Source organism: Kogia breviceps, chromosome 2, assembly GCF_026419965.1.
Source record: "Kogia breviceps isolate mKogBre1 chromosome 2, mKogBre1 haplotype 1, whole genome shotgun sequence".
NCBI classification, from domain to species: Eukaryota; Metazoa; Chordata; class Mammalia; order Artiodactyla; family Physeteridae; genus Kogia; species Kogia breviceps.
The window spans coordinates 22,026,809-22,051,484 of NC_081311.1; the positions used below are offsets into that span (position 1 = coordinate 22,026,809).

The 24,676-nt window shown below is 39.5% G+C and overlaps 1 long non-coding RNA gene across 1 annotated transcript in view; it reads left to right on the forward strand.

The window, feature by feature from the left end:
* LOC136793681 (uncharacterized) overlaps positions 1-24,380 on the forward strand; it is a 379,912-nt gene extending 355,532 nt beyond the window's left edge. The window contains exons 3-4 of the long non-coding RNA XR_010839293.1: positions 13,954-14,190; positions 24,243-24,380. This is a non-coding gene — a long non-coding RNA (uncharacterized lncRNA). The remainder of the gene's footprint in view (positions 1-13,953; positions 14,191-24,242) is intronic.
* The last annotated feature ends 296 nt before the right edge of the window (positions 24,381-24,676 follow it).

Genomic DNA, 24,676 nt, shown 5'->3' on the forward strand with positions numbered 1-24,676 from the left:
GGGATATATGTATATGTATGGCTGATTCATTTTGCTGTACAGTCAAAACTAACAACATTGTGAAGCAATACTCCAATAAAAATTAATTTTTTTAAAAAAAGTGTGGCTTACTGTCAGTTGGGATAAAGACCAAGGAAAAGGACTATTGAGAAACTGTCTGGTATCTAGTATAGTGAGAAGTTCACCTCTACCCTAACTTCACCTCTAGCCAAACTTTCCTTCACTAATTACACTTTTCTTAGATGGAATTGTAGTGACCAGATGATGAAATTCAGGCTTGCATTTTGGATGTCTCACTATGAGCCCAAAATAGGCAAGCAAAATATTATTTATAACCATTGTAAAGTTATCCCCAAATGAAATGTAGTCAGTGAAATGTTTTCCTTATTGTAACAATTTGAGCCCTATCTTAGTGCTGTTTATAGATTAGTGTTCTGGGCAACTGGTTTCCCAGCAGGTAGGTCCCTTTGGGCTGAAGCGTAGGGGGAAAAACAGAAGTGACAGAGGACGAAGCTAATGGTGAATGGTCTTGATGGTGAATGGTCTTGCATGTCTGGTTACAACATTGGGACTAAATTCTTCAGCCCATTGAAAGGGAGAGGGGAGCTCTGAGTGAGTGTGTGTGTGAGTGTGTGTGTGTGTGTGTGTGTGTGTGCGCGCGCGTGCGTGCGCGTGCAGAACTAGACCTCCTCTGGATCTGGAATTAGTTCTTAATGCCAGGTAAACGATCTCACTGGTTTTAGTTAGTCTTAACTTAAGAGATAGTTTTAGCCAGGAAATGGCCTTACAGACTGTTTAAAACATTTATGCCATAAGTTAATTGGTTTCCATTTTCTTTCAGCTTCATTCTTAATTTTAGTTACACCTTAGTTCTTCCTTCCTAATTCTACCTCAAAGTCCTAATCTCCCTATTCTAAGCCCAGGACTCTTTTTATAATACTCTACAGATTCTAACTTTATTTTGTAATATGGAGACAAAGGAGTCTTTCCCTCATTAAGTCAATAAGCAAGCCAAATATTGTACTGTCTCAAAACACTTCTGTGGAAGGAATGACCTGAGCTACCTCAAGTCATCATATCACAAGTTGTTGATCTCAGGAGATAAAGTATACAGAGAACCTAGCAGAATACACATGCAACAGATGTTCCATGATAGATGCTAATGATTAAGTCTCAGAGGATGAGGCCAGGCAAAGGTGCATCTCAGTATAGTTCTGTGCCCATTGTGACTAAGGGGGGGCTTAAGTTCTTTATCAGAGGGAGACTTCAATGAACAATATAGCCCTATTAGATGTATTAATTTGTTTTATTCTGTAATTGTTTTCTCCTATAAGAAAAATACGTAGTGTCATTTCATTCTAAAAACAACAACAACAAAAAAATGGGGGCACACAATTTCAGGAGTCATCTGTAAATCTGAGGACAGAGATTTTGACCTCATGGATTTTTTTTTTTTTTTTTTTTTTTTTTTTTTTTTTTTGCGGTACGCGGGCCTCTCACCGCTGTGGCCTCTGCCGCTGCGGAGCGCAGGCTCCGGACGCGCAGGCTCAGTGGCCACGGCTCACGGGCCCAGCCGCTCCGCGGCATGTGGGATCTTCCCGGACCGGGGCACGAACCCGCGTCCCCTGCATCGGCAGGCGGACTCTCAACAACTGTGCCACCAGGGAAGCCCAGACCTCATGGATTTTGACCTCAGTTACTTCCTGAGCCTAGACCCAATATGGTGTCCACTAATGGCATGGTGCATTTGAGTGATATAAAGTGCACATGTGAAGGCCATGATTATGTGGAACTTGTTCCATGATTTTAACAAGGCCAGGTATTACCTTGGTGCCGAATATCATGTGTAGCCATTCCATTTAAGTCAGCTAAAAGAGTAATCAAGTTTCAGTGAACAAAACTATTGCTTTGGAGGATCAGAAAGCATTTTCTTCTCCCATAGTGCATTATTATATAATTTTCTGAGATATTGTTCAGTCTGGGGACAAGATTGCAACATTACACAAGGCTGCTTTCAAATCCGAATAGGTCACACCTTAGACTTCAGGAAACCTGGGAAGTGCCTCTTTAGTCTCTCCAGTCGCTGTCTGGAAAAGAACTTTGAACTTACTTATTTTCATGACTGCCAACTTTATTTTAGCTGCTGACATTTTTTTCTCTCTAAATCAATCTTGGACAATTAATTCAACACAAATAGTACATAGAAGCCAAGTGCTCTGATTAGAGATACAAACTTTCAGCTTAGCATCTCCAGTTCCTAACTATGTGAAATTTTTTAAATGTGAAAAATCACTTAACTTTTCTGTGCCTCACTTATTTTTAATCTTTGAATGGGAATAATAGTACCTGTGTTAGTTCACAGAGTGGTTGTAAAAATCAAACAGGTAATTTGTGTGAAATACCTTTAAAATGTCATATGTATCTAAGTTATTGTTAGGGCATGAAAATGAAAACACACAAGTTAGCACACCTTAAAATTAACAAATTGTGTTATAAACCAGGAGTATTCTAAAAATGGAAAAAATGAAATATTCTAGATAATTTATGTAATGACCCTTTTCTGGACGTTCCTTGCTTAATCCAGGAATTAGGATTTTGTGTCTCTGGGGCTCGGAGACAAGAGTACATACATTTTGCCATGTGTGGGAGAGGGGAGTGCTGTGCATTTGCCACCTCTGTCTTAGATTTTATTCTTTCCTCTCGCTTCTTTTTTCTAAGTTCTCCATTCTTGTTCCTTGGTGTTAGGACCCATACTGTTTCTCAGAACACATAGGGCACATTGCTCACAATTGCCTGGTGAGGCTGAGAATCACACACTCAGGATTTCATTAGAACAATCTGTATCTCAGGAGTAATAGCCTTGCTATTGTGAATTCTGACCCCTCTGGCTGCTGTTCAGTGTCTTTTCTCCATAGTACATTCTCTTTAAACTACAGCACTGTAAATGATCACCTAAAGTGATGAAATTCCATTGGGATCCATATCCCAGGAGACTGAAAACTTTACTAACAGAACATTGTAAATGCCTCTTCTCTGTTTCTTGCACATTTTAAATGGAAACCAAGAGCTCTGTGTAGGGAGAGGGAGAGTATCCTGACTTTGTTCAGTGGACTGTGAAATAAGAACGTAAGTGGAGCTTATCTGTGAACGGTGGCTGTAAATTCCTATGCTAAGACGTGTTTATCTGTTTTCAAACCTGGCGCACCTTCTTGGCCATTGAGAGATGGAGCAGGAGGATGAGATGCGCAGCCCCACAGGCTTCTTGTAGATGTGATGAGAAAGCAAATTCCTTGTGCTCCAGAAGCAGACCTGATGCTTCCTGATGCCTCACATCTATGTACTGCCTCAAAAATCCAGGGTCTCTTATATGTGTGCAAACATCCTGCTGCTCACAGCAAAAATCCAAATTATCTGCCAAGAAAGAGGTGGTGACAACAGCATTTCTGTATCTCGGTCTTGCCCCTCTAATTGTGATGGCTCATGAAGATACTAGCCTTCAGTCTGTCTTTGGAATCAGCAGAAAACAACCATTTTTCCATTCTGAAGCAGACATGATGACTGACTGGAGTAGGTATAAAAATCACTTTCTGCTTTATGATGTGTAGATTAATGAAAGTATTAAACCATTCTAATGATAGATAAGGAAATTATTTCCACTCTAGCTGAAAGAAATAAAACTGTTCCTGCTTAAATTAAGGAGGTCTAAAACTTTGCAATCTCATCAAAAGTACATGGGCAACAAAGAGGTACAAGTTTATAACCCATTCTGGAGTACCTTAATTTCTTAACATCCATCATTTTTCTGCTTCATTACTGTTGGTGTGCTTCTCAAAAGCTTGTGGGAAAACTAATTTTTGCAGAAAAAATAAATACATATGGGTCAAGCTAATATCTTTTTTTAATAGGTAATACAGGGATTTCCCCCCCCCCATTTTAGTTATTGCTGCATCCACAGGTGCAGACAGGTGTAAGCTGAGCTGCTTGTTGCTCTCCCAAACATGTCCACTGACTCTGAGTCGGATACCTGTAGAAACCCACTCAGCTATGTCGATACATGTGCAAACCCAGACATGGAAAGTATTTAACACCCCAGTGAAAATCCTGCCATCAATGGGGAAGGAAACTAGTAGGTAATGCATAGTCCCTCTCTGTCCCTTTGACGGGAAACCCTTATCTTTATTCTACATGGTACCTCAGAAGATGCACAGTGGGGTTCAGTCAGAGTTATGATAAAATCAATAAGTCGTCCTTGAATTAGTGTTCTTTCCTTCCATTGTTAACTCTTGGAAGACCCAATGTACCATTCCTTAGGGTCACTTCCAAAAACAACTAGACAACATGCAAGTCTTTATCTCAGGCTTTAAGTGGGACATAATTTAAGATGGTTTGAATGAGAAGAGGCCTGGAAAGACCTTCAGGACAGGATTCTGAGACTGGTCCACTCACAGTTCAGTGACAAAAGGCTCCCAATGCTGGTGATAAGTGGATTGGTGACAACACCTTGGCATTTGAAAACATCATGATAACCAGGATTGTCATTAGTGGTGGATTAGAATTAGATGACATAAGACGGTAAAGTATTATCATATCGAAAGGTGATATTTAAACAATGTGTGAACCATTAAATTATAAAGGTTTTAGAGTCGATTGGCAGCTTTAGAAACCTTGAAAAATGAATACAACATGCTCAGAGTCAGCCAGCTATCAACTCAAGACATACTATGAGAGTTAGAGTGGCTCTGTGGTACTATTTAAATAGATCCCTAACCCTAGCAGTAGCTGGATGAGAGTGCTGGATATTAAGCTCAGGATTTAACTGTAAAACTAGAAGAGCTACAAAGTAGAGTGAGTGCAAAGCCTCAGTAAGTTTGATATGATACAAACAAGATTATGGGAGGAAACTGAGATCTGTGGAAAGGACATCTAATAGATCAGCATAAGTAAAGTGAATGCCTGTATTCCCCTAAATACGTATGGACAGAAAAGCAGCAATATTCTCTAGTTAAGAAGTGGCCTTGAGGTATGGCCAGTAGTTCCCCTGAGCCAGCTACATTAAAAAAAAAAAAAATTGATGTCTGCTTTTCTCAATATAGGCTTCACCTTCCCCTACTGCATTCACACTAATAACTATGATTACATTTCAACACAGTCCAAATAGAGAAATACAGTGCATATGGTAGGAAAAAAATAGTTTATATCCCACCCTCCAATAATGCAATATCTGGCTATTGTTGACTGGAAGAAAACAAGAGGACCATGTGTTAGGATGAACCTTGAGGATGTTGGACCAGTGAGGCTGAAGAAAATGCTGGGCAGAAGACCTGGTGAAAAGAAGGCTAACTGCAGGCACCACAGTGAAAAATTATGCTGTCACTGAGCTTTCGAAAGAAAGTTCCCACTGACTGAAAGGAATGCCGTGTCCCCTTTAGGAAGGACTGCAATGCCATTGCTTGTACATATGATATATAATAGTCTGTTATTTTCTCATAGGGACTTGTAGTTATCTACAGGAAGCCTGTACTCTAAAGAAAGAGTCATGCCCATCATTACCAATGGCTGTTGGTAAAAGGTCTAAATTAATACTGAAATTAGTGCTCTGGTAAAACCACAGTAGAATCCTAGATAGAGTGTGGACTTACAGAAGTCAGATCACAAGTGTTATGATAGGTTTAGTGGATTTAACAACATGCCCTAGAACCTGTGCACATAACTGGGAAGTAGCCCTTGTCACGACCCTGCCATTGGCTTGTTAGTAGAATAAGTCCCAGTCCCTAACACCTACTCCATGAGATGACTTCCCAAAGTAAACTACCCACACGAAAGCTCTCCTTTTAGGCTATGCTTTTCGAGGGGAATCTAGTCTATGACCAATGCCTCAAGGCATAAGTCAGAACTCCTTTCTAGATCTTCTGTTGGAAACTGTGGGGACAGAGAACATCACTTACTGCTAAACTTGGCATTATTTGCTCTACCCCTGTACCTGGAAAGGACCACCATGCAGGGGAACCTGCTCCAAAATGAAGCCATCACAGCATAAAAGCAGAACAGAAATATGAAAATAAACCAATTACTGATACAACTACTTGACCATGGGTCCAGACTTATTTAGATTTAACAGTTATTTTGGCCCATATGTTACCTTGTGTTCTTAAGCCAGTTTGAGTTATATTTCAGTCACTTACAAGCAACCCAGACATTTATTCCTGAGTGGTCTGGGCCCATGTTGACATGTACTTATCAAGCCATGGTTGCTGAAATTGCCTATTTACAGTTAAACCTGGCCGTGGAAGTAACAGTAGATGTCCCAGGATATTAATGAGAGTGTCAAACACAGTCTTCATGTCCACTAATGAAGTAGCACGCTATCTTTTGATGATCAGGGTAAATTAATAATGCCTATAAGAAAATTTTTTTCTCTTTTCCTGCTGAGGAGGCAGAAGTAACCAAGTGCAGCTTCAGCTTTTAACGTTAGTGGAACTTATATTATGTTACCTGGTTAGGGTGACCTACCACCCCACTCTGTCTGGGACTGACGAGGATTCTGGGAGGTGATTCAGCTTAAAACCTGGATAGTCCCAGCCAAGCAAGAACAAGTTGGTCACCCTACCCTAGGTCAAGGTATTCCGTGATTAGGAAATAAGAGCCTCTATATCCATGGGGACATTATGCAAAAATGCCCCAAGTGGTTCACTAGGAGGACTGGAAGCAGGCCACTCTTATCTTTACCCCATAAATCCCAGACCTGTATATTCTACTTATACGGGTAACACCATATAATGACTGTTGGTTTAAGTTTAAAAGATATTTCCTAATACAGAATGTCAGTGCAATCTGGTGCCTCAGCTGTGCCTTCAAGAGGCAACTATTAGTTTGTTCCACTAACCCTGGTGTATTAGGTCTTTTGAAGAGATTAATGGTTTGTCATAGCTTAAGAGCCTTTTTATGAATTGGACTTAATGTAAATGCTAGCTGCTCTGAGCAAACCAAGGGATAGACTATATCAGGAACTTTCTGTGCCCTGCTTAATGAAACACCTGCAGGACTGACTTAGCCATTTCTAATACTTGTGCAAGTCTGGAAATGGAAAGAAGTTAAAACCCCATGAGGCAATCTGCCATCCAGGAGGACAGAAGCCAAGGGTAAATATTCTCCTTTCTTATCCTTTCACATAAAATACTGAGGCTCAATCTACATTGAGTCTCACAAAATCCCTCGTGGGAACCAGCCCCATTTGCTCCTAGTGGTGACACACTTGACCACACTCCGTTGGATTTGCCTCTCCTCCTTCACTGTTTCACCTCTGTTCCTTGGGTATAATTAGCAGAATAAACTAGCTGTACACAGCCTTGTTTCAGACTGATTTATAGGGTTTAGGGATGAGGTTCAGAGATTATTAGCTTAAAACAAATACCTTAATATTTTGTGTAAGGCAGAATTCTTGCTTGCAAGTGACAGAACTCTAACCCAAACTGGTTTAAACACACAACGTGACTTATTAGCCAAATGATTTGTTAACTCTAGCAAATCTGGACCCAGGGGCTCAGATCATTTAATTAGTATTTGGCCCTTTTGCATTTTTCTGCTCTGCTTGTTTTCTCTGATAGCTTCATTTTGAACCAGGTTCCCATGCATAGTGGTCCTATGTAGCTACAGACATAGAGCAAAATAGATTCAAGGTCAGCAGAAAGAGTTGTTTTCTTTCCCATCAATTCCAACAAAAGCCTTGAAATTGAATCTCATATCATTGCCTTTGATAGGCTTGGGATTTATCATAACCTGAAATGATGTGATGCTCTGATTGACTGCTCTTGAGTTATATTTCAATCCTTGGGGCTGCAGGGAGGGAAGACACCACATCTCTAGCTCAACAACATGGTTTGAGGATAGGAAAGGGGAGGTTTTGCCAGAGACGATGAGGCAGCAATGGCCACTAAAGGTGAAATGGATGTTAGGCAGGCAAAGTCCACAAGGGTCCACTACACACTGCAACCCTCTTGTCCTGACTCCCCAGCTCCTTTTCACACGGGAAACTTGGGAGCTTGTGTTTTCCCCCCAACCGTAACCTCTATCCCTAGACAAAACATGCAGCCCCCCTGCTAGGACCCCCACCTCTCTTCCACTGCTCTTCCTGGTAAACATGCATCCCTTTAAAAACCCTCCATTAGTTTTTATATTGGCCTCTTTGCTTGGGTGTGCTGAACAGCTCCTCTAAGGTCTGCTGACACATCTCCAGTGCCCTCTGTGAGATTCTGCATTTCTTTACAGGACCATCATTCAGGGAAAGTCACTCACTCATCAATATCCTTTAACATTGTTTGCTTTTGTGAGTGTGAGAGCATTCAAGCAGCAAGGGAGGCCTACTGAGGTCATCAGAACTTCACTGATGCATTTTGTCAAGTACCAGGGAGTCTCCATAATAAACAAAGAAACAGGCTGAGACATTTTGACTGCTCAATCCATCATGGAACTAACCGGACATATGAGGTGGGCTGATGGAGAAAATACCAAGGGGATAGGAGAGAGACATATTACTAAAAAATGTCTAGCAGAGCCTCTTATTTTTTTATGTTTACTGCACAAGGTTAGCACTTGAAAATGGATCTGTTTTTCAGGAACTCATGCGACAGTTCTATCTTGAATCTCAAGGAAACGTGCTTTCTCTCCTCTCCCTGCTGCTTGTCAGCTGTATGGTGGGGAAAACAGAGCTATCCTTGATTGGATCGGGTACTTCTCCACCTACTCATGTCAAAGGGACTAAAAATTATTGCCTATTGCAACTATTAAGTTATCCATGGTTGGCGCCCAGTGCAGTCTATAGTGAAGGATTCAGTTCCCAGGTGCCCTAGTTAACTTTAGTGCTGGTCCCTCAGTTGCAACTAAATCTTACTAGTCATTTCATAAAGTGGCATTATTTTGTCACAATATGAATGAAGGGAGAGAGTATGTTTAGGTCAATGCATGAAGCTTAACCCTACTGAAAAGGGGAATCAACATGTATGACTTATTCATGATGAGTTCAGGAATGTCATCTTCAAGATAAAGAATACCTATAGCAATTAGAGCGTGTCTCAGGCTGGTGGATCAGGTGGTCTAGAGCCTTTGCCAGAACCCCCATCCCTTTTTAAAGCTACAGAAAGAAGGTGGATTCCTAAAAGTCTTAAAATAGTGTATCTTGGTTTCCTCTCTAGTTCGATTTAGGTTCTTCACTAAGTGGCTCTATCAGAAGAATTATGCCACTATTTTTCAGAGTTCCAAAGAATTTCTGTATATTTGGGAACACTTATTCTTCCTAAACAAGATTATGTGCTCCCTGACATCACATTTAAATATCACACACAGTATCTCCACCATGATTCAACATTTAATCTTGGCTTTGCACTCCATATAGATTACATTCCAAATTCTTGGCACATCATGTTAAAATTTTCAGCATTTTGTCCCAACCTGACATTCCAACCATAGCTACAATCACACTTTGGCCATTTCCTAAATATACCATGTTCATTGATGCCACACTGATGTTACAAATGTTTTTAGTTCATTATGAAATAACTTTCTCTGACTGGTGATATCCTATATCCAACCAAGATGTTACCTTTCTGAGAAACCTTTCCTAATCCTTTAGCAGATGTTAGCCCCTCCATCCTTTGTGTCTTTCAAGAAATGGGGCTTCTTTTTGATTCATTATTATTATTTTTTTGCTACCAAACCTAGCTTTTGTCACTGTGCTTCATATAAATGATTTTCAATAAATTTGTCCTTCCTTCCTGTTTGTTTTTTTCCCTTCCTTTCTTCCTCCCTTCTTAAGCAATTATTTTTGCTCTCTAATTTAATATATGTACACTCTTACTCTATGTAAAACTAACTATATGTGCAATACTGAAAACAATAATGAAATCCCTGGCCTCAGAGTATTTTCCTTTTAGTGGCATGAGACCCTGTGCCTCATGGTGTATGCTGAATAGTGAAATAGACCATGATATTTATGACAGGAGGTAGTTTTACAACTTGGAGGAAGGCCCTCATGGCAGTTAGGCTCCTACCCCTAGAGACTGTGAGATGGAGGACGCTCTTTTCCGTAGTGATGACATTTCAAAGAAATGGCTCCCAGATCCTTGAGAAAGACATATAAAACTAGCAAGAGGCTTTTTTTTTTTTTTTAACATCTTTATTGGAGTATACTTGCTTTACAATGGTGTGTTAGTTTCTGCCTTACAACAAAGTGAAATGTATAACAAAGTTATACATATACATATATCCCCATATCTCTTCCCTCTTGTGTCTCGCTCCCTCCCATCCTCCCTATCCCACCCCTCTAGGTGGTCACAAAGCACCGAGCTGATCTCCCTGTGCCATGATGCTGCTTCCCACTAGCTACCCACCCTACGTTTGGTAGTGTAAACCTTTGTGTCTCCAACAGACAGACTAGGAATTTGCAATTACAAGTTTTCTAAAAATATACTCTAAGAAAAGGGAGGTCAGGGGCCTCGAGTCAGGAAGAAGCCTGTCTAACATTTAGGCTAGCTGAGGGTAATATTAAGGTCCTCTTGGTGTGGGACAGCTGGGCTAGGATAGTCTTGGATGAGACAGCTATGCTCTGCCCTAAGTAGTGCCTCATCCTCCAGCAAACTAGCTCAGGCTTTTCCCATGCCAGATTCAGAGGTCAGACAGTCAGAATAGAATCAAAAAAGCCCACTTGGGGCTTAGGTTCAGACCTGACACACTGTCACATACTGCATTCTTTGACCAAATTACAAAGGGATTTTATAATAAGGCCTAAAACTGTGGCGATAAATTCCACCTTTAAAGGTGTGGAAATATGCAAGTCACTTTGCAAAATGCCATAGGTTGGAAAATTGGGGCATTTTGGCACTGAATTAATCAATCAAGTAATTCTCCTTGCAAGACTCTTATCATTAACAGCAAAAATACATATATTATTTTCAATCTTCTCTGAAAACCAAGACTTACTTCTCTATAATCAGGAAGATAGATATTTTTAAAGGCACATTCTGAAATTTTCTCATAACTGCTAGTGTAGAAAACACTTAGTAATCCATGAAATATATTTCACCAGTCACATACTTATTAACTTAGCTTAAATTTCCAAGAATGAATGTATTCCTTATGCTCAGAGCCAGCATGTGCAGCTGAGTATTCAACTCTCTTTGCACAGTGCAGAGAGACTTTCTCCCTATGGCTTCTGTCTGTACTGTCTCCACCTGTGTTGTCACTACTGAATAGATCTCTTAGAGGGTTTGGGCTGAATGTGGAAACTTGTGGAGATTTGTAATGTGATGCAATTCACAGGACTGATTGTCTAGAGTCATGCATACTGTTAACTAAGTTATTGATACTCAATTTGAAAACCTGTAAAGATGTTGAATTTGGCTTTTTCCAGTTTTAACATTGTTTTACCCCCTTGGGATTTAGTCCTATATGCAATTTGTCATGAAACTTTTTTGATGGAAAGTTTCAGAGAACTTTTTAAGTTCTTTAAAAAAATCTTTGTGGTGTGTGATATTGTAAGTGCAATATCTGGAATTATCATTGTCATTATTGCTGTCTTTAACTGAATGCTTTTGATGTGTCAGGCATACATTGCCTTATTTACTCCTCTCTTCAGATAATCCAGTAAGAGATATACTATTATTCTCATTTTACAACTGACATTAAAACAAAACAAAATAAACAAAAAGCTTTGAAACTTGAAACTTGAAGGGAGCTTGCCCAAGTTCCCATAACTAGGAAATTACAAAATCTTTCTTAGGTTTGGGTCTATGTGATGCAAATATCATGTTCTCTTCCAGTCAACTCTCTGTTCCCCCTCACGTGCCAAGTAAAAGCAAGCAATGATTGGACCTTTTCAGGATTCTTTACAAGGTCCAGAAATATTAGAAGGACAGGTTTTCCCATTCTTTTTTTTTTTTTTTTTTTTGGCTGTGTTGGGTCTTCGTTTCTGTGTGAGGGCTTTCTCTAGTTGCAGCAAGCGGGGGCCACTCTTCATCGCGGTGCGCGGGCCTCTCACTATCGCGGCCTCTCTTGTTGCGGAGCACAGGCTCTAGATGCACAGGCTCAGTAGTTGTGGCTCATGGGCCTAGATGCTCCGCGGCATGTGGGATCCTCCCAGACCAGGGCCCGAACCCGTGTCCCCTGCATTAGCAGGCAGATCCTCAACCACTGCGCCACCAAGGAAGCCGCAGGTTTTCCCATTCTTGATCACTCCTACCCCAACCAATATATACCCACTGTGTTTTCTTTAAAACCAATCTTCTATATCTTACCCCATCCAATGAAAATAGTCTCAGGGACCTGATAATATTAAGTTTTCAACATTTATAGTTTTAAAATATTACCCTTACATATTTTTCAGTTTTAAATCTTTTTCACTAAGAAGCTATTGGCTGTGACCTTAATTTCTGTGCTAGAAATTTCCATATATATGTATTCTGAATTCTGAATATACCATATATTTATTCCAATTCTGGATTTTTCTAAATATGAATACATTTAGTCACAGTAATCCATAAATTAAAAGCCAAAATTCAGAGTGACCAGTGTACTGATATTCTCAACCTCCAAACAGACAGTGGAATAAGACCCACAAACATTTTTCCCCTTGTACTGAACCACTGAAAGTGGAAATTAGTCATACTTACTTCTTAGTTTCATTTCTTAACAAAAAATTGGAGCTGGTCATTTCCTTAGAGGCACCACTAAAAGATGAGGAAAGCAAATGGTTCCACAGACAACTGCATAGTAATTTTTGTTTTTTGCAGTACGCCGGCCTCTCACTGTTGTGGCATCTCCCGCTGCGGAGCACAGGCTCCGGACGCGCAGGCTCAGCGGCCATGGCTCACGGGCCCAGCCGCTCCGCGGCATGTGGGATCTTCCCGGACCGGGGCACGAACCCGTATCCCCTGCATTGGCAGGCGGACTCTCAACCACTGTGCCACCAGGGAAGCCCTACATAGTAATCTTAAGTTACTCTCCAAAGACTGGAACCAGAGGGAGAACTGCTGGAAAGAATTTGCATATATTGCTTGCCTATGTTTATTTAATGTACACCAAAATGTTTTCCTATGACCTTGACTTATATATTCAAAAATCAAATAAAATTTGGATACTTCTGCTTGTCTTGAGGAATGAAATTCAGAAAAGGTATATTTATAGTGGCAATCATTCTGTATGTTATCACCATGAGGGATATGGTAAAAGCAGCAGAACTTATGTGTCAGAATCTAGCAGTCGTATACATATACTGAGTGCCCGATGGGTGCCACCTCTTAAAAGCTGTTCTTGAGTAACTTGTCAAACAATTATAGATGCATATGTGTATGATTTACTAGTTGTATACATACTAAATAGTAAGTGTTTAGAGACATCATCACACCAGCCCTATCAGGTTAGTATTATTATCTCCATCTGGTGGGTAACTAAATGATTGATTCAAAATGTACAGTCCTTAAACATCAGAATATATGTATGTATGCAGCGTGTTAGGTGCAGTGGATGATAAAGACAAAATTTTTGAGCTCTTTGGGAAACTAACTGTGACATGAAATGTCAGTAAATAACACAAAATATCCCATTTTAAGCACAAAGTTGGGTATTCACAGCTATAAAAGAGTTTCTAAACAAAAGGAGTTCTTTTAGGGGAGGTCTAGTGGAAATAGGGTAAGGGAAGAGCTTTTCCAGCAGAGGCAACAGCAAAAACAAAGACATTCAGGTGGAGAAATTAATAATGACTTTGTGAGTTGAATGTTTTGCATTATCTATCACATACTAATATTAGGAAGGAGGGACTAGACTTAAGGGAAGGATGGTTAATCTGGAAGAATTCTCCAGAAAACAATGTGTCATGGACTGTTAGTCTTTTGTGACCTTTCCCCTCCCCTCCCTGTGATTTTTCTCTGGATGCTAATCAAGGGGTGCTCCGTATTTCTTCCCTAGGAAAGGTTTGCCCCAGCTCAGCCAATCACATCCCTTTTGAAGAGTGAAGTGAATGGACCATCTCTGTGCTCAGGAATATTAAGGGCCACTTAGGAGTGCAGCTGCTGGAAGTCAGGGTGCTGCCACCATGGGACAGAATCTGCCTACGTGAGAACCCAAGCAGCGGCCTCAGAGCCAAGAACCAGAGACAGAATTCTGATGACGTAATGGAACCACCAAACACAGCCCACCCCACAGGTATAATTTCAATTCACTTGTTTGTTTTTTGGTTTTTTTTACTATGAAGGAGAATCTGATAACTTTAACCACAAGGAGCAAAAAGACTTTGGGAATCTCTAAACGAAAGGTCAATCAGGAGAATACTAATATTTATTGCAAAACATCCACAATGAGTGTTGTTCCACTTTGCCTTATTTAGAAATATTAAAGTGTGTTAGAAACTGGAAAGAGATGCATTTTTCAATCACCAAACATCATTTATTTAACTTGTGTGCTGGCTTCTTATTTCTTTTATGGGAGTAACTTCACATACTGCTGCTTCAAGAGAGCACCGCCTCCCCTTTCTCCACTCCTCCCATACTTCTGTTCCTTCAACCATCCATCAGTCTGTATATATGACTGTTGTTCTTTATTACTTCACTTCCTCATCACTTTGCATCTCAGAAAGAGGATCTTCTAACTCCAAACAGGGTAAGTGATAAGAAACCTAGAAAATTATCTTCTTAATGGGATTGAATTGTTTTTATTTATCCACTGAAGGACATTTTCTATTCCTTGTCCCACACCAAAACAAAAAGTGGTGACTTGCCTGCCTTCACATCTTAAATGGAAGTAAGATTTATTCATTATCTCTGGTTTCTTATGGTCATAACTTATACTAATGAAAGTTGATGTAATGGGTAGGAAAGATGTAAATTTGAATTTATAATGAGGATAAACCTTTATTGTTCCCAACAGATCTTGTGCTCTGGGTAGGCAGTAATTAAGTAAGCATCTTAGGGTTCATAAAAACATAAATAAGTTTTCTAGTAACAGATTGAAGTTAGGTTTGGATTAAGCTTAGAATAACTATGTAGGCTTTCTTGACAAGGAACTGTCTCATAAATCATCCAGGTGGGGAAGAGATTGTGTCAAGTATGTTGAGGTTCTAGTTGATGGCCAGCTCTGTCTCAAATGTCCTCAGAAATGTAGAAATGTAGCTTATGGGGGCTATCACAGCTATTAAAAAGGGCAAAATAGATCTCTGAGAAAAGCTTCAGATTCAGTGTGAATGGCTCTTATGTAGGATAAAATATTCAGTCCCTACACTTAAAAAATACTGATCTCTAAGCAAGAGGGGATGAGCTGACCTTGCACTTAGAAGAAGTTAGGCTAGGCAGTATTAAAATCTTCTGACCAGCGATATGGAGAGAGCTTAGAATGGAGCCCAAAAGGTAGTGATTGAAGCTACATATCTCCAGGTCTGGACAGGACAGATTCTCACTTGTAGTAAAAAGCCCCACAATGTTCTCACACGATTACTTCTTGTTACAGAAATAAATATTTAGGCATGTGTTTGAGAAGAAGGCATAAGAAGAAATAGATTAGTTCCTCCTCTTCCTGTCTCTAATTCATAGCACAGAGTGGAAAAAGAGAGCAGAGAAAGGAATGAGGGGGGTGGTGGAGAGAATGAGTGAAAAATGAATGAACATGGAGGAGACATGACAAGAAGCAAAGAATAGGGAAGGTAGGAAGAAAGCTTGCACTACATGCATCAGTCATTCAGCAACCTGCAGGACAGGTGTAATCAGGTTAAAATGAATATCAACAGTATCCAAGGAATAAGAATAGGAAACTGTGCTACAAGTGGCAACTTTCAGCTTGGGAGCTGGAGTGTATGACAGCCAGGAGAGGGATGTTACTGCAAAGTCAGCCATCCTAGTTCTTTCTTGGCATCAGGGCATGACTTAGACCTAAGGGTTTCTTGTTAACTGTATGAGTCCTTGGTTCCTTTTGTAATCTGTTGATAGTAGCACCTTTCTCTTCCTCCCTCTCCCTCCATTCTCCTTTCTGTTTCTCTAAATTACTTCATTAAATCATCTGATCTTGAGACAAGCACGAGGTTGGTTCAAATGTCCCAGTTTGACACATGCTAATTATGGCTGAAAATAAAGAAGGGAGGAAAGATCTGAAGTAAGTGATATAAATTTGGAGAGCAGGCAGACAGACCTGGATGGGATGTCTTATATTATACTCTATAAATGCTGCAGCTTTACCAAATTTTTTAATCTTTCTGAGACTCAGTTTCTTCATCTTTAAAATACAAATAAATACATTCATCTTGTGATTGTAATGAAGAATGAAATACAGAAATCTTAACATGGTTCTTGGTGTTGAACACTACAAAGTCCCATAGGAATGAGGTAAACAGTCCAAGATTAAATTCTTGATACTGAGGTAGAGCAAGAGGCTCCTAGGGTCCTAGAGGGTCCTAGAAAGAGCTTTGGCTTAGGACATAGCTCTTTGATGCACCAGCGCATTTCATTAGATAGGCCATTTTAGTTTTCTGAGCTTCAATTTGCACATATGCAAATGGAAATGATTTGCCTTGTGGCTTTCATAAGGATTATTCATAATGCTCAGGAAATAACAGCTCAATCATAAAAAGGGATAATTTAGGGGAAGAGGATATGGAAAGTGTATGTGTCCTTCTTAGGCTACCTCTTGAATTAGGCTACAAGGATTGGAGTGATAATGAGTAGTTCAGGTAAAGATTATCAATCCCTGAATAGAAGATGCAGAAATTGCTTTGCCATGTTATTTGAAGCCTGAGAAACATCTCTCACTGGCAATGGAATTAGTGTCTAATGGTTAGAAATGGTGAAAGAAAAGCAGGGTCAACTGGTGAGCTTTCAAAGCTGACAACTACTGACATGATTGTCCTGTAAAAAAAAAAAAAAAAAAAAAAGGCAAAGCAAACATAAAAAATAAAGCTATCAAATAATCACCTTAACAAGCAGTGTTTGCCTCCGTCAGATTCATTCTGACCTGTCTTCCTCACTAAACATGTAGCCAGATTTCCAGGAGTTTACAAATCCCAGAAAATTAATTTCTAGGAACTCAGGACATGGCTACTAACATTCTCTATATTCCTCATAACTACTTCTCTCTGTTTCCTTCTCTCTCTCTCTCCTTCTCTCTTTCCTCTTTACAGAGCCCTTTTCTCTGCTGTAGAAGCCATATGCTGATAGAACATACCTTACCTCAAGTCTAAAATGTGCATATTGTAGTTCCACACATGAGCAACAATTTGCTCTGTCCAAATCATCTTCAAGTCTGCATTCAAAACACCTATTAGAGAGAAGGTAATAGTTACTCAACTTGTATCAAAGACCAATGGGTTGTTCAGTCAACTGCTCCAGAGGGTCAGGGTCATTCTGTGGTCAAGGAAAACAGTACACGTTGGTGCAAAACATAAATAAGCAAGAGTTGCCTAAAGGGATAGGGCCACAGTTTCCCACTTTACAAAGAACACTTAGTGAGGGGTTGCTTTTCTCACTCACTGGCTTTGTTCAAGTGAAGTGATGGGAGGCAGACATCAGGAAGAGAAGAAACACTCAACTGGACCAAGTCAGAAGGGAGAAATTTGGTGGGTTTTCCTCTGCTAGTCAAAAGAATAGAACAAGCCAGACTTTTCCACCACTCTTTCCATATTTCAGTTTCCCATTAGAAAACATTTATTGCTTACTTTAGGCTAAGGATTTTCTTGGGGAGTCAGAGTGAGGGAAGATTCTCATCACATCCTGTTCAAATAAAGAAGCCTAGCTAGAGAGAATGCAGCAAATCCCATTCACTTAGAGTGAGGTGGACGGACCTAGAGTCTATCATACAGAGTGAAGTAAGTCAGAAAGAGAAAAACAAATACCGTATGCTAACATATATATATGGAATGTAAAATAAAAAATGGTTCTGATGAACCTAGGTGCAGGACAGGAATAAAGAGACAGACGTAGAGCATGGACTTGAGGACATGGGGAGGGGAAGGGTAAGCTGGGACAAAGTGAGAGATTAGCATGGACATATATACACTACCAAATGTAAAATAGATAGCTAATGGGAAGCAGCTGCATAGCACAGGGGGATCAGCTCGGTCCTTTGCGACCACCTAGAGGGGTGGGATAAGGAGGGTGGGAGGAAGACACAAGGTGGGGGGGACATGGGGATATACGTATTCATATAGATGATTCACTTTGTTATACAGCAGAAACTAACACAACATTGTAAAGCAGTTATACTCCAATAAAGATGTTAAAAAAAAAAAGTAAACCCTGCATTAATCCAGTAATTATCTGCCTTGACGGTTAATCAACCTTCCAGTAAGTGAAAGAATAAATTTCACGGTATTTCCCCACTCATTGAAGATAATTGCCAGATGACATTCTCTGCATTTTCCCTCCTCCACACCCCAACTTGCACAGATAAATTCTACTGTCATTTTTATCTAAGTCTCTATATGAATCTGAAACTTTTATTATGTTAGTTTTTGCATTGATATATTTCCCAAACTAGCTAATTTTAAGGTCTTGTAAATCACCACACTGGGTTATTGAAAAATGACAAGGGAAGGAGTTGCGCAGAAGCTACAGGGGATATCAGTCAATCTTTGTCCTCTTTCTGACCACCTTAGCCAGGCCCCACTCCTTCCTCCAGCTCAACTCTCTATCTGAGCTGCAATTCAGAATGATTTCGGCATAAGATTGGAAAATTGGTTATATCTCAGGTACTGGGATGGATTAATAATGCTCTCTAGAATATATGTTGTAAAGGATTCTGTGGTTTTATCTAGATATAATTTGGAGGGAAAGCAAGGATTGATGCTATTGGCTCTCCTAGAGTAAAAGAGACTACCTACAGGTATGCCATTCAATACACTCTGCTGCGTTTATCAAAAGGAGCCTGGAGTCTGGGGAAGTGTTGTTGTTGCCATACTGACATTAAATCACTTAGAATATAATTGACACTTTAACATATGTAACTATGCTCAACACAATCTCTCTCTCTCTCTCTCTTTACTAACTACCATTTCAAATAGGTACTATTATCCTTACAGACCAGGAATCTGAGGGAGTGGTGGAATTGAGAGTCTACACCAGACAATCTGAGCCCAGTACTCTTAAGCCCTGTGCTTATATGGGCTCCAGAGTGTAGAGAATTAACACTGACCAAGACATGGATGTGGGACAGTCAGGTAGAGATTGTGAGAGCTCCCTAATGTGCTCCTTCACACCCCCCAGCCTCATGGCTCACTTGATTCAGATCCCTCCTTGTCTCTTTGACTTCCACAATATCCCTAGGGGACAGCTGTAACTATTCTTAAATATGCACCTTTAGAAGGGTTTGCAAACACTCAAGACAGTGACCATTATAACCCTAAATAAGAAAGAGAGCTCAAAGTATATTTTGCTCACTAGTTAAGACATTGGGATTTGGAGAAGTGTTCTGTAGAACCATAAATGCAAACACATTTGCACGGCCCTATTAAGTCTCAACAATGATATATTTCAATGAAAAAAAATTAAAGGGACAAGTTAAAAAAAGAATTCTAGTTGCAGTGAGGGCTGTGTTTGTGTATATTTATTGTCAAATGGTATCAGATCCACTTCACTGAAGGTAAATATTTTGTGAACTCATTTGTGTTTATAATTCATTGTGTATCTCATTTCTCATCTGTCAATTACTTATGCTTTATTTTAAAAGGCAACAATTTCATGAAAATGACAGTATTAACAAAACCTTCCATCAGCCACTTCTCCTTCCTCTAAATAATTTGTGTCTAGAGAATGTGTTTCAGGTTGATTTATTTTAATCAAACCTTTGCCTAGAAAAGTCTCTTTTCTGCTTATGACCAGGGCAGATAAACCGTATTCTCCTCTTTCCCAATCCATTGCCTAGGCAACACACACAGATGGTCAATAGTTCACAAAAGTAGGCAACAGACCATGTAAATGGTCTTCAAATTATTACCAGCCCATCTTGGTAATAAAGCCAAAATTCTGCATAAGAGCTGATTGCATGTGCATACCTCCATATCAATCCCCTAGAGAAAGGCAACAGCTAGGCTTTCTAATACTATGTGATTTCAACCTATTATTAGCATGGCTGCTTCTCCACATAGTGGACATCAGAGAAAGAGCCTCCGTTGGCAGAAAAGGGGTTCATTTTCTGTACCATTGTTTTAGAGTCAGGAAGAAATGAGAAATAAGAAAGGAGAGAAAAGGGACCTGTCAGTGTGCCAAATGGAAAGCTGGAACTGTGCCCACCAACCACACAGAAGGCAGGGAACCCGTCCCCCATGACACAGTGGAATAAGCAAGGGCTACTACACATACAGAGCCAGGATCAACCCTCTTTTGATCAGTTACCTTCTGTGAGACCCTCAATCAGGTTACTTAATATTGTGAAGACTATTTCTTCATCTGTGAAGCAGAGATAATGATAGCCCAGATTGTCATGCTGATTAAATGAGGTAGTGTCCACAGCTGTCTGCTAAACGTCTTCATCAATGTAGTTGTTCACCAAAAGCTGGTTCCATGACTAGTACTGTCCAGTGCCTCCCAACAGAAACTGAGATTTAATTTGAATCCCCAATCCATCATCTCAGCAAAGATGTTTGGTTAATTGTCAAATGAACACCTCTACAGGAGAAAGATGGCTTCTCTTTTGTTGAATTCTAATGATATCATGGCTGATAGTCCTCCTTCTTTTCGTGTGTGTGTGTGTGTTGTGTTGTGTGTTTTGAGTAGGGTTGTCCGATAATTTCGAGGTCATTCTGCCTTCAATCCATTTAGCTCCCTCTAATTGTTTTAACTTGCCCTTTCCCCTGGGTAATTGTACCCTGCACTCCCTTCCAACATACATTTGAGAAATCATCTCTTTCCCATCCTCTGTTCATTCAGGTTGGGTAAATAATACATCCTGGTTCTAGGGGTAAGCACATAACTCAGGCCCTGACCAGTTAATGCTTCCGATCTTTTTGTTATAGCAAGTTCAAAGGAGGCCATCTTTTCCTTCAGAGATTGTGGGCCAAGATCAAATGTACAAAGAATGTTTCTCCAGAATGTGTCTGGAGACATTCTGGAAAATGGGGGGAAAAAAAGATTTTGTTGGCGTGATTTGAGACCTTAGATACAGTTATGTATGAAGAATGAGGCTTCTGATATAAGCACAAGGTGCTAAAGGGTGAGAGACTTCTTTTCCAGACTAAGTTCAGGAAGCCAGAGATGTCTTCCCTGAGAGGAGCGTTTGGTCAGGGTTAGCCAGGAAAAGAATATAGGTAATGTAAGCCTTGAAACAGAACCACAAGTGCACTGCTGTGTTAATATGGAAAAAGATAGAGGTCCTGGCAATGGGAAGAAATTAAGAAAGGCTGAAGGTGTAGTTTGATGGGGCAGGTATGTGGTGAAACATTTTTGTTGTTGGCTCTTTCATGTTTTTCTTCTTTTTTTTTTAACATCTTTATTGGAGTATAATTGCTTTACAATGGTATGTTAGTTTCTGCTTTGTAACAAAGTGAATCAGCTATACATATATATATATATATATATATATATATATATATATATATATATATATATATATCCCCATATCTCTTCCCTCTTGTGTCTCCCTCCCTCCCAACCTCCCTATCCCACCCCTCTAGGTGGTCACAAAGCACAGAGCTGATCTCCCTGTGCTATGCAGCTGCTTCCCACTAGCTATTGGCTTTACATTTGGCAGTGTAGAGAGTGACATGTACATGTTTTTCTTTTTAAACTCATCTCCCCTTAACTACAAAAATGAATGATGGAAAAACTCCCAATAATTAGTGCAAATAATCAAGACTACATGTTTCTGAGGAAGGAGCCCTGAATTACCCGGATGATAAGGCAGTTCAAAGAAATAGGCAGAAGCAAATATCAATGGGGAAACAAATGAGAATAGTATTTACTACCAGCAGAGTGGTTTGAAATTCCCAGTAGAGACAGAGAGGCATATTTTCCTTCATATAAATCTGTGCTTAAACTGGTTTCTCATGCGTTATGTAAAATATTTTCTCCTTCTATGCCATATCTGTTCTCCTCTTTAATCTGTTCCTTTCTACCTCTTCTGGAAAACCCCAGCAAATTCTTCCCATATAAGCCCAGACTGTAACGTAATCCTTGTCTTCAACAGTTTGATGATTTTTGCCTTTATTTTTACCAAAGTTCAATAAATATTTGTTGAATGAATGAATAAATGAATATTAAATGAATGTGCTTTGAATGTTTTGATCATTTATTCAGTAAGCAATTATTGATCCTAGATTATTGGAAACTGAGGATATAGAAATAAAAGTTTCATTCCTTGTCCTCAAAGAGCTCACATGATTGTTTACTGATGGAGAGTTTTCTGAGAGCAGGATTTGTTTCTTTCTTCTGCTTTCTGTGTATGTGTTTAGAGCCACAAGATGAAATATTTAGAGCATGAATAAATTTTAATTGACTTATTCTATTTCATGCCTTATGGAAAAGGGGCCAAGTAATTTTCATTGCAGGAGAGGTAGAGTTGCCCAGGAGGTTGGGTGAAACTATGTATTTAGTGGATTCCTCATATTTGCTATGAAAATGAGTCAAGAGAATTGTACGGATCCCAGTACTCTGATTTGTTCAAAGCTGAACACTCTGTCTCTTTGCACCGTGGGGCTAGGGAAACTCTTAGAACTAAACTCCTGGGGTTTAGCGCCAACATGCGAAGGGGTGCCGAGGATGAGTAATATCATCCATAGTGTGAGAAAATATCGATATTTTTATAAGAGGGTTAACTGTCCCTTCTGGCTGCAATGTGGGGTAATGTAAAACCTGGAAAGAGGGAAGGAGTTTTGCTTTCAGTGAAATAAATCTTTAATACTAAAGTTCTAAATTATCTCAGCATTAATAGATTTGTCTGAGTCATGAATCATAAGTCAGACTTGATCAACTTTGAATATTTTAACCAGATATGAGCTACCATTATATACTTATTGTTACATTATAAGATATTCGAACATTAGAATTTTTCTGTTTATGGTAGAATTTCTTGTTTCTATATTTTCTATTTTTTGAGAAAGAATATGTAGCAATAAACTGGAAGGCAGATGATGGATTTTTTACTCCTTCTTTACCAGCTTTTGATTGGGAAAACATTCTTAGTTGCTCTGCGATTCTATTACCTCATCTAGAAAATGGGGATAATATTCCTGGATGATTGAGCTGAAAGTTTATTCAGAATTCTGTGATGATACCATCTTGATCACTCCCTGCTCTTAACCTCCTTCTGAATCATTCTTTTCTTTATATGTTGTGTCCTGAGACAGTCCTTCACATTGTCTTTTCTCACTAAATTGTACAATCATTGAAGCCAAGGATAAGGTCTTATTTGTTATAGTCACAGCACAGCATAGGTACTAAGTTAATGTGCTTGAACAGGGAGGGAGAGAAGGAGAGAAAATAATATTATTCATTTACTCATTCACTCATTCAACAAATATATATAGGATAAAGTGCCATAAGAATCCAGGTATCAGTAGGATTTACACCAGTAAGACAATGTGGTTTCAACCTCAGCTCTCCTCATGCTTCTCTTCTGGGACAGCTGCCTATGGTATTATATCCACTTTGTCATCTTACAAAACCCTTAGACACCTAAAGCAGTAGAGCACAGCTAAACATCTACTGAATAGATTGGGGAAAGGGAGGACCAAGCTGGGAAAAAAATTACTGGAATAAACTTTTCCTAGCTCATTTCTCTGAGTACTAGTTTTCTCGAGCAAATGTGAGCAGAATTCCTTGATGTCTGGGAAAGAACTTTCCCTCAGGCTCCAGTCTGTCTTTTGTTCTGTAGAACAAGTGTTTTATATAACACATGTATTTTATATATTAACAAGTAAATATTTATAAATATAAAGCACAGTGGAAAGAACATATGTTTTGGAAACAGTAGATCCTAAGTTCAAATCAGATCTCTACCACTGATAATCTATGACTTTTACTTAACTTCTCTAAAACTCACAATTCTCCTCTTAAATATGGGGTAACAATACGTACCTCATGGTAGGTATTTAAATAATGAATGCCGATAGCCTCTCTGTGTGTAAGTTAGGGGATAAGGAATAAAGAACCTTAAAATGTTTAAGATTCTAAGACACCAAGATTCAGAAATCAAATTTGAATAAAATTCACTATTTAACAAAGATTAATCTGTTCTGTCATAATCCTAACTATGACTGTATCTGTCTTTATTTGGTTCTTTGTTAGTGAGAGAAGACTGTACTCATTTCAGAATCAAGACCAAGACCTGACAACCTCTCCACCACCTAGAATCCAGTCTTGATAGTGACCCTTGGTCCAGGACCACCTGCTGCTTTGCACTGGATCACACAGTCGTGATGGAACTGTTCTCTATGGATGGATGACAAGATGTCTTAGGTATGCCCCAAATCAGAGAGCTGTTTCTGGAGTTAGGATGTTTTGTCTTGAGATTCTTTAATCACTCAACATCCTCTCTTCACAGATTTAACTTTCTTCCAAGTGACCTAATGTTGCACATATATGCTTCCTGTAGTCTGGGAATTCATAATGGGCAGTAATTCATTAAAGATAAAGAAAAGAAAATAGGAAATAAGGTAGCAGTTTTAAAGTTCTGAACAGAGAGAGTCAATGGTTGGACCTAAACTAATTTGCTTCCTGAT